We start from the raw sequence: 10,203 nt of genomic DNA on the forward strand, positions 1-10,203 counted from the left end.
TGATACTGTATCGGTTCAAAAGTCATGTGATGTTTCGCAATAATTATCTTTAATTCAAAGTCGGGTGTTGTATTTCTGCGTTACAGTGATGTTGGTCTGATGTTTTTCACTTGTTTTGAGGCAAATTGATTGATTGATTGATTAATTGACTGATCGCAATGGATTTAGCACGGAGTATCTAAGCCCCGCCTTCCATAGAGCCCATTTTCCTCTGATTGGCCCTGAATCTAACTCCCAGTTTAAACCTCACTGCCAGTTAGATTCAGTGTGTTTTCTCTCCCCTTATTACGTCATAAGGAGAGAGAAACCGACTGGGGTTTTGAACTGGTTTACAGAAAGGTCTAGGTGCAGTAAGAGAGAGAGGGTTGTTTTGTTCTCATACATTGGGAGTCTCTATCACACTGGGGACCCATATTAATATTATAAAACCACAAAAAAGTGAATTTTGCATTATAGGATACATTGAAAAGAATCTGCCAAAAAAAAGGATATAAACAGAAAGATTTTTCAATGGATCTTGGAAGCAAATAAAGTTATGTTGGACAATGGATACATACAATTGTATTCAAATGTGCCATATTTCTAACTGCCTGCATTACCTAAACTGTAATGAAGGCATCAGACATACTGTATAGTAGACAGGTAGTAGTAAGCTATCGCAGAGGTGGCAGTGGGGCCAGTCAACACTGATACACTCTCATCTGATTCCTCAATAGATAGTTCCTCTGAAGACCCAGATCAACCAAGCTGAAGACAATGGGGATTATTCTACAGTGAGGATAAGCCTCAGAGTCGCATGAGAGCGACTGAGCGAGATATTGGCACACAAAAAGATGAAGACAAAGAATTCTGTATGTGTTAACACTGAGAAATGCAAGATTGCATCTAGAGACAAGCCAGCAGTGCTAATCTTCCCCCTAAGCTTCAACAGGATGTGGTGCAAAGTGCTTTGCCTGATCAAGAGACTCCAATATGGATAAAAACTGTGTCTTAAAGCCACGCTTCTTTCCAAAAGGAGGCTTGTTTTTCTTTAAGCGTTTACAGTAATATAGTCAATGTGTTTCAGCCTCCAGTGCAGAGATGATTTTGGACTTGTATTTCTAAACACTTCTACCACTTCCTGGGAACAATCTCTCAGTGATGAAATGAAGTGATGTGTTTGTTTCCAGACTTCCAGAAGAACAGGGTAGTTCCTCACTGAGCCGAACAGATCAAAAGTCTCGAAACCTGAAAAGTCATCAACCAACGATCCAAGATGAGATGATGTCACTGCACCACCCACACTTTTTTAGTTGAACAGGTGACTTCTGGGAAGTGTAGTGAAGGAAACGACAGCAACCTAAGCTATACCAAAGACCCTTCAAACTCAAATCTTCCATGTGAGATTTAAAGTTGACTTCTTTAAACTTTTGGATCAACTTGGTTGGAGTCCGCTGCTGTAAGAAAAAAAAGGTTGACGATAGTTTTTTTTTCGCAACGAAGGTCAAACAACAGCCGGACAACTCGGTTCCTCAACCAAAAGCCATTAACATTCCAAGCTGCGGAGCCCTCTCAGCCCGCTCTCGGACCCAGCATACTCATAAATTACCCTGACAAACCTTGTTGACGGAGTGAGATAAACTTGCCCATTGTGTGCGCACTGAGACGCGTCACTCGCAAAACGCTATTTGGTTCAGGCCAACGACAAGGAAAACAACACGCACGACGGACCAAAACAAGATAATACGCAGATATATAAAGGTCATTTTTTGTCAGGCTGCCAACATTTTCCTTTCTAGTATCCGGTGGGGAGGGGGAGACTACTGTTTTCTTCCATTGAAAACAAGCATTCCAGTAAAAGTGGAAGGGTCCTGTTTGTTTGCGAGCTAGCAGGTGGCTGTGTTGACCGCTCGTTGCCTGCTCAGAAGTTTCCCCCGACCACTCGCTCTTAGCTCAGACCCTGTTATTTGTTCATTCTTCCACCACATACTCCAACACTTCCCCCCATCTCTCTCTCTCTCTCTCTTTCTCTCTCTCCGCTGTTTTTGCCCGGGCAGCGTTCCATTCTTCTTTGTCTCAGAGTACAGCGTGTCTGTGACGCACTTCCTTCCATTGTATCAGGAAGTGACACCTATAGCGCCTGTGAAGTTACTGTAAAGACTGTATTGGAGTGTGTCGATTGGAAGGTTGTGTTTGCTCAGTACAGGTAAACATGTGGTCACTTTTTTAGATAGATTGACAACGAGTGGTTGAACAGCGCTGCCTTGTAAATTCCAAAAATGCCTTTTCTGCAATCTATGACAAATGTATTATTACTTTTATTTTAAGTTCTTTCTTTAGCAAGTGGATCAACACAATGCTATGAAGAATAAGTCTTAGCCTAAGTCGAGTCAGATGAGGTCACTTGGTATATGTCCCCCTACTGCAGCAGCAACAACAAGCAAGGAAACATTTGGTTGCTACGTGACGCCATCTAATAAAGATGCTCCCAGAAGCTAATTCCCACCTCGTGGCTATTTCAGTGGTGCTCTTCTTTTAGATTGAGGTCCAGCAAAGCATACTAGAGAGGGATTAGTTTGTCTCGTCTGGAAAAATTCACATGGTTCAAAAATGCCTTTGATTATTGTGAAAAGAGATTGGGAGGGTTGATGTGTAGGAAAGTTCCAGGTTGCAACACTTTAAAATCACATCTCAGCCCCTGCAGGAAAGTGAGCAGTTCTCCAAACTGCCACCTTTTCTTTTAACTACATGATCTGGTATTAAGCATCATTAATACTTATCAAAGTCAGCATTAAAGCTAAATTATTATTACCATAAGAAAGCACAGAGTAGACGTTCCCTCAGATTGGATAGTTTGGGAGCTGTAATTGTATCTGTAGAATCAGTCAATTAATCTCCTGGACTTCATATTTCAAAATGTACACGCATTAAAGGTTCAGTGTGTAGTACCTATTGGCATATTTCTGAACAGACTTGGGAAAATGGAATATAATATTCATCATTATGTTTTAAGGTGTGTATTTCATCGCTTACATATTTTTGACCTTAGAATGACCCTTGCATATCTACATAGGAGTGGGACATGCCGCCATTTGGGCATCCTGGGACGATGCACCTGTTGGAAGACGAAGCAACACCTCTACAGCTCACTATTACACATTCAATCTGGTTTGTTCAATCTCTACCAAAAACCGAGGTGTTAACTCAACAAGTTGTGGTTTTATGGGGGAGTAATGTGTTAGCTGTTTCCCACTGTTTCTTTATGCTATTATCTAAGATGGCTGTATTACAGCACAGACATGACAGTGGTAAGAAACTCAACAGGCATATGTCCCGAAAAGGTAGCATTCCTTTAATGCAGCTTGAATTCCACAAGCCTCTTAAATACATATATTAGGGCTGTCAAAATTCCGGCGCGGACTGTAATCAAGTTGTATTCAAGAATGCACAACCTATAGATTCACTAAATAAATGCCATTATATAGCCTATATTTGCCCAAAGACATAGTAAAGAGACAGACCAATTGAATTATGGTGAGGTAGGCATATATTTTAGTTTGATTTACATTTATTTTCAGTATTAAAACCATCATTTGGATTTTCAATTAATAAAAATACAAATTTTAAACATATCCACCTTCTGTCATTTATCTTTCTGTTCATACAACAATATACAGAGAAAATTCGAATTTTTCGGGCATATTTCGAATGGTTAAATTAATCATTTCCCCTTGGCCATGAAAGAGAGGACCTCATGGTGATGTTTTTTTCACAAAAATGTATTTTGTGTATGTAAAAGTAAATTTTCTTGCTGTTAACTTAATCAATTGTTGTGCCTAATCAAATTGATTCAGGTAGAAAAACTTCTATCACACATGTTGATGAACTACCAACATATGAAACCATGTGATGATGATAACTGAAGATTAGCCTGAATTGCTGAGAGAGGTAGTTTTTTCTCAAATTTTGGCCGTGGGGTAAAGTGAGACAAATGCTGTGGGGTAAAGTGAGACAATGTCTCTGTGCCCTCTTTTAAGGAATCCATTATATTTGAGGTAGCAAGGAGACTAGTTTGAAAAGACAAAAGACAATGTGGGCTGGAGGTGGGGGTTGATGGTTGAAGGGGTGTCAGCAAGGGCATGGTTTGGCACGTTTGTATGTAGGGGACAGGAGAGTGACCTTTAATATCAATAGACTCTAAGAAATATGTCTTTATTCAATGAATGATCCCAATAAAACAAATGCAGAAAAAAAGACTCCAAAGATGGAAAATGACAGCTGGGTCTAGTCCTGTTCTGAGTCCCAGACTGTTCTGGTTCTGATTGTCCTTTGCTCTGACCCCCAGACACTAGTTGGCTCTAAGGGTCCTGTGTTCTGACCTCCAGACTGTGTTTTAATCTAACTGGTTCTATCTGTCATTTGAATGTTAATCTTGAATATGAATTATATGTTGTATTTGATCAGAGTTACTTTCAAGTGTTTAGAAAACTGTTTTCTTAATTGACCAAACCCCATGATTCTGTTACTAGTCCGACATTAGTTTTGTAATATATGGTTTTCAAGCTAGCGGTCATGATTATTACTGTTACAATTTATGTTGTTATGGTAGTTTCAGAGTGTAAAAAGTAAGTGGTTCAGTTTAGCCCCTTGATTTTTCTGGTCTGTCTCAGTTTACCCCACTGCTGGGGTAAAGTGAGAGACACATGACACATTTTATTTAAACAATCATATTTTCACTGCCCTTTGTCTTGAAAAAATTCTGCTAATGCCCATTTCTAGGAAACATCCTGAATTAATGGAAAATGTGTAAATTTGAGTGACAAATCATTTTAGCTCGCTTAGAGGGGAGCAAATGTAAAATGTGTCTCAGATTACCCCTTTCTCCCCTATATATATTTTTTTTACATATTCACATATTTATATATATATACTGTACATATATTCTAGGTTTATTGTATTTAGACTGTGGTTCTTATTGCACTGTACGTTGTTACTCTTTTTACTCTTATCTTCTATACAATTTTTTAATTTTTTATTGTTGCATTGTTGAGGAGAGCTTGGAACACAAACATTTCATTGCCAGCTATGACTGCTTGCCTGTTATGTTGTGCATTTGATGAATAAAGTAACTTGAATTTGAATAGATATACTATGCAGATAGAAAAGTCTGAAGGACAGTGAATATTGGACACAAACACGTCTCCAAATGAATGATAATTTTGCTCCATAACTGCCGGATGAGTGAATTAATAAGAAACAGTTTGCTAAGTTCGCCATGTGATATTGCATATTGTATCATACAATGAGTTGAGCTGTGAGGGCCGATTTTTAAAAGAATGGACAACAGTCAATAGAAGCCAAAGTAGAAAGTGTTAATGAATTGTTCTTACACAGCCTATATTAGATGGCGTTCAAGCTTAAACCAGACCTGAGTAAGTCAACAGTACATAAATGTACCTGATGGTCTTGACATGAAGTCCATCTAAACTGCATATGAACAAGAGGAAGCTGTGGTAGCTGCTGCTGTGGTGCTGTTTGCATACCTGAATGTGATTGGCCTTATTGGAGGAAATGCAGCCAATGAATTCATGTTCTTTTTCCTCCACAATCCCACACTCCAGAGGTCAGGAATGATCAAATTACCCCTCTGCGCTGTTGTGTTTGACTGCCATACATGAGTCACCAAGGCAACCAGTAAATGAAATCACTGAAGGATGGCTACTTTAATTCACAGGAGCTGCCTGCCAGGCTGGCATCCAGCCTCTTTTTCTTTAAGGCTGTGTTCTTTGCACAGTGGGCATCCTGATGAAACCGCTGATTAGATTTCTATTTAAAAAAAAGTTCCAGCTTGCACAAGACACTGTGACATAAGAGCACATGTTTACTACTGCAATGTCAGAGCAAATCAAGTCATAGGGTATATAGGCTATTTGGTTTCGGGAGATTTTAGATCATTTTCAACTATGTGGGGGGGGGGGGGGGGGTGTAAATGAAGGCAAGTGAATCATATGGAGAGAACTGCGCATAAATGCATTGATGCAACATTGCTCCATCACTATACGTAATACGTATGTAGGCCTACAAGCTGTTAGCGACTGTTAGCTTAGCACAACAATAAATCTACTCTCAGAGCTACTTGTCAGCACTTTGTTGCCTGCGTGTGGCCAGCACCTGAGCCGTGAGATTAGCCATGCTGATCATGTTGAGCTAATATCCAGGTTAAGGTATTACCACCAGACAGATGAGTGACGCTAAATGGAAGGGGAAAAAAACAAAGGAAGGCAAGGGCAAAAAGAAGTGTGTGACAGAACACAACTGATCACTATGGATTCTGAGCTTGTCTCCCCGTTCAGATGAGGTGTTTCCCTGCTTATAATAAGACCACAGAGTAACTCAATACATTTGTAAATGCTAAGAATGTGCAAAAAGGTTTGTAGTTATTTTTAATCTATTTTTTATCCTTGACGATAACTGAACTAGAGAATGGCAAAGTAAAATAATGTTATTTCAGTCAAAGTGTCTGGGTATCATCAGCAAAATGTAACAAGAGTTTATCAATCATGAAAGTACTCATTAGGCTGCACAATGACTGCTGTAAGGGTTACTACAATATATTGAGAATAAAGCTGGCTGAATCATGGTCATTGTCTATGTTTAAGTCTCTCCTCAAAACCCACTTGTATTGGAGAACTTTTCCAGGTTGTATTTGAGCCTGCCTTTCCATTGTAGATGTATACATGTGTTATAATGTGTTTTAATTCCTGTCTTTAATTCCTTTTGTTGATGGGAAATGTGTATGTATATAAATAATATTTTCTGGACTACATAATGTAGCATTACTAACATTCTTCAACTATGATAGGTTATATAGTAATTGTAATGCAGTAAAAGGTAGATTTTAGAGTAAAAGTCTGATGTGTGGCATAACATTGAAATATTAACTTGAACTTGAAAGAGCATCAAAAGAGGCTAGTACCGTATAGTAAAGTAGTTGAGTAAATGCACCTAGCTACACCACAACTGGTAGTAACCTTGGGAGGATGTGTGGTTTGTTGGCCTATAATGTATGAGATCAATGCACACACAGAGCACATGAACTACACTCAACAAAAATATAAACGCAACACTTTTGTTTTTGCTCCCATTTTTCATGAGATGGACTTAAAGGCCTACTTCACCGGTTTGAATATGAAGGTGTATTGAATTCTGAGATCCTATGTAGTATAAATGTGCAAAAAAAATTAAAATCGCTTCATCCTAGCCTGAGAAAAGGCAGAAAGAGTGTTTTTTTTAACCCTATATTTCTCTTTCTCGTGACATCACAGAAAGAGAAATATAGGGTTAAAAAAACGTACTTTGTAAATATTACTGTGATGTCTTTTACTGTGACATCACAGTAATATTTACAAAGAAAGTTTTTTTTTGTGGCCTGTGGAATGTTGGTCCACTCCTCTTCAATGGCTGTGCGAAGTTGCTGGATATTAGTGGGAAGTGGTGCACGCTGTTGTATACGCCGGTCAAGCACATCTCAAACATGCTCAATGGGTGACATGTCCGGTGAGTATGCTGGCCATGCAAGAACTGGGACATTTTCAGCTTCCAAGAATTGTGTACAGATCCTTGCAACATGGGGCCGTGCATTATCTTGCTGAAACGTGAGGTGATGTTCATGGATGTATGGCACAACAATGGGCCTCAGGATCTCATCACGGTATCTCTGTGCATTCAAAATGCCATCAATAAAATGCACCTGTGTTCTTCGTCCTTAACAGATGCCTGCCCATACCATAACCCCACCACCACCATGGGCCACTCGATCCACAACATTGACATCAGCAAAGCGCTCACCCACACGACGCCACACACGCTGTCTGCCATCTGCCCTGAACAATGTAAACCGAGATTCATCCGTGAAGAGAACACCTCTCCAACGTGCCAGACGCCATCGAATGTGAGCATTTGCCCACTCAAGTCTGTTACGGCGACGAGCTGGAGTCAGGTCAAGACCCCGATGAGGACGACGAGCATGCAGTTGAGCTTCCCTGAGACGGTTTCTGACAGTTTGTGCAGAAATTGTTTGGTTATGCAAACCAATTGTTTCAGCAGCTGTCTCAGTGGCTGGTCTCAGACGATCTTGGAGGTGAACCTGCTGGATGTGGAGGTCCTGGGCTGGTGTGGTTACACGTGGTCTGCGGTTGTGAGGCCGGTTGGATGTACTGCCATATTCTCTGAAACGCCTTTGGAGACGGCTTATGGTGGAGAAATGAACATTCAATGCAAGAGCAACAGATCTGGTTGACATTCCTGCTGTCAGCATGCCAATTGCACGCTCCCTCAATGCTTGTGGCATCTGTGGCATTTTGCTGTGAGACAAAACTGCACATTTCAGGGTGGCCTTTTATTGTGGACAGTCTAAGGCACACCTGTGCACTAATCATGATGTCAGATCAGCATCTTGATGTGGCACACCTGTGAGGTGGGATGGATTATCTCAGCAAAGCAGAAGTGCTCACTATCACACATTTAGACAGATTTGTGAACAATGTTTGAGAGAAATGGTAATAGTGTGTATCTGGAATGAATTTTAGATCTTTAAGTCCATCTCATGAAAAATGGGAGTAAAAACAAAAGTGTCGCGTTTATATTTTTGTTGAGTGTATTAAAAATAACATGTTAATAGTGAAACTCCTGCACCCACAACACGTCAACACTGCGCCACTGACTCAGATGGAGATTAAGATAAGACATGTCAGTGACATCATCAACATCCTGGAATAATATGCTTGTGATAGCCATGATCATGCTATTAATTCTAACTTATCTTATTTTATCTTTTAAGATGCCTAGCAGACTGTGCATAGTTTTGGTGTTAAACAACGTCTGTACAAAAACATTCCAAGAAGAAAAAAAATTATAATAATAAATTAAACTAATCTTGATGAGCACATCCTTCATGCAAAAGCTGCTGCACACTCTGTAACCATTTAGCCTAATGTCGGCAACACCTCATTGGAATACAGGGGACGTTTTATTCATCACTATGGACCAAATGCTCCATGACTGAACTTTAATTACCGTCTCCCATTGGGATTTAGCAGACGGGTACAGGTACTTGAAGGCAGCATTAGGCTCATCAACACCTCTTGCGTCACGAGACCTCGGGCCAGGTAAGCCTATTGCTGTCTGTCATTGAACATAAGTCCTGCGTGTAGATGAGATGTCCATTGTGAAACTGATTCTTTATGATGTGTGATGGAGTGCAGTGCTGAGGCGCCTAAGTTTTGTATTTTTTTTTGACAAGTTCCCTGAATCTGTCATTTTACCATCAACACCCGTGAAACTAATGACAAATTGGAGCAATACCCTCTGACTGACAGGCATCCCATGAGGCTTGTTTGTTGTGTATTCCAAATGTTGGCGTGATATCTCATTATGCTACTTAAAGATAAATATTGGACTCGTGTAGGAACAGGCCCTGTCACCGTGCCATATACCTTGCGTAAATGTTGCCCAAATCGACGCCGATGGGTGCATTTCAAATTATGTTACAGCAATAATTACAGGACTATGGCAGATTAGAGTTCCCCCGAGCAATTTAGCAGAAACTGTGTCGCTTAGCAACACGGTCTGTTGCCCATTCAAATGCTTGTCGTCGCATATGATGAAAACTAATCATTAATTAAAGATGCAGTGTGTAATATCGGAATATTTAGTGGCATAGTGTTGAGATTACCAGATTGCAAAACTCCCTTGGTAACCACTCCCTTTCTAATAATTACAGAAGCTAAAGTGACCTTCCACGACAAAAAGCTGGCTACTAAAGATGGCATCATCAACCACTACCTCAAGTCTTTACACAATATCAAGTGATGAGCACATTTTTTTTAAATTATTCTATAGCCTAGTAGTTATTCGTCTTCTAATAGGCCTACATGCATTTCCCCAGGACACTCACTAGGCCTATATATAAGAACACTTTAGACCGTTAAATTTGTCCATTCTGTAGAAACATGGCGGTGCAACAGGTCGCACCCCTCACATGTAGGCTAGATAAAAACAACTTTTATTTAATGTTTTATTTTCAAGCAAATACACACTTATTAAAACATGAATATTAAATTCCATTTCTACCAAATCTGTTTTGAAAAAAATGCCAATAAAACTGCACCTTTAATATAATTCAAATAAAGATTGAACATCTGCGCGCTTTCTGCCGCCCACTCC

Source organism: Ammodytes marinus (genome assembly GCF_949987685.1).
Source record: "Ammodytes marinus genome assembly, chromosome: 15".
In the NCBI taxonomy this organism is placed as follows: domain Eukaryota; kingdom Metazoa; phylum Chordata; class Actinopteri; order Uranoscopiformes; family Ammodytidae; genus Ammodytes; species Ammodytes marinus.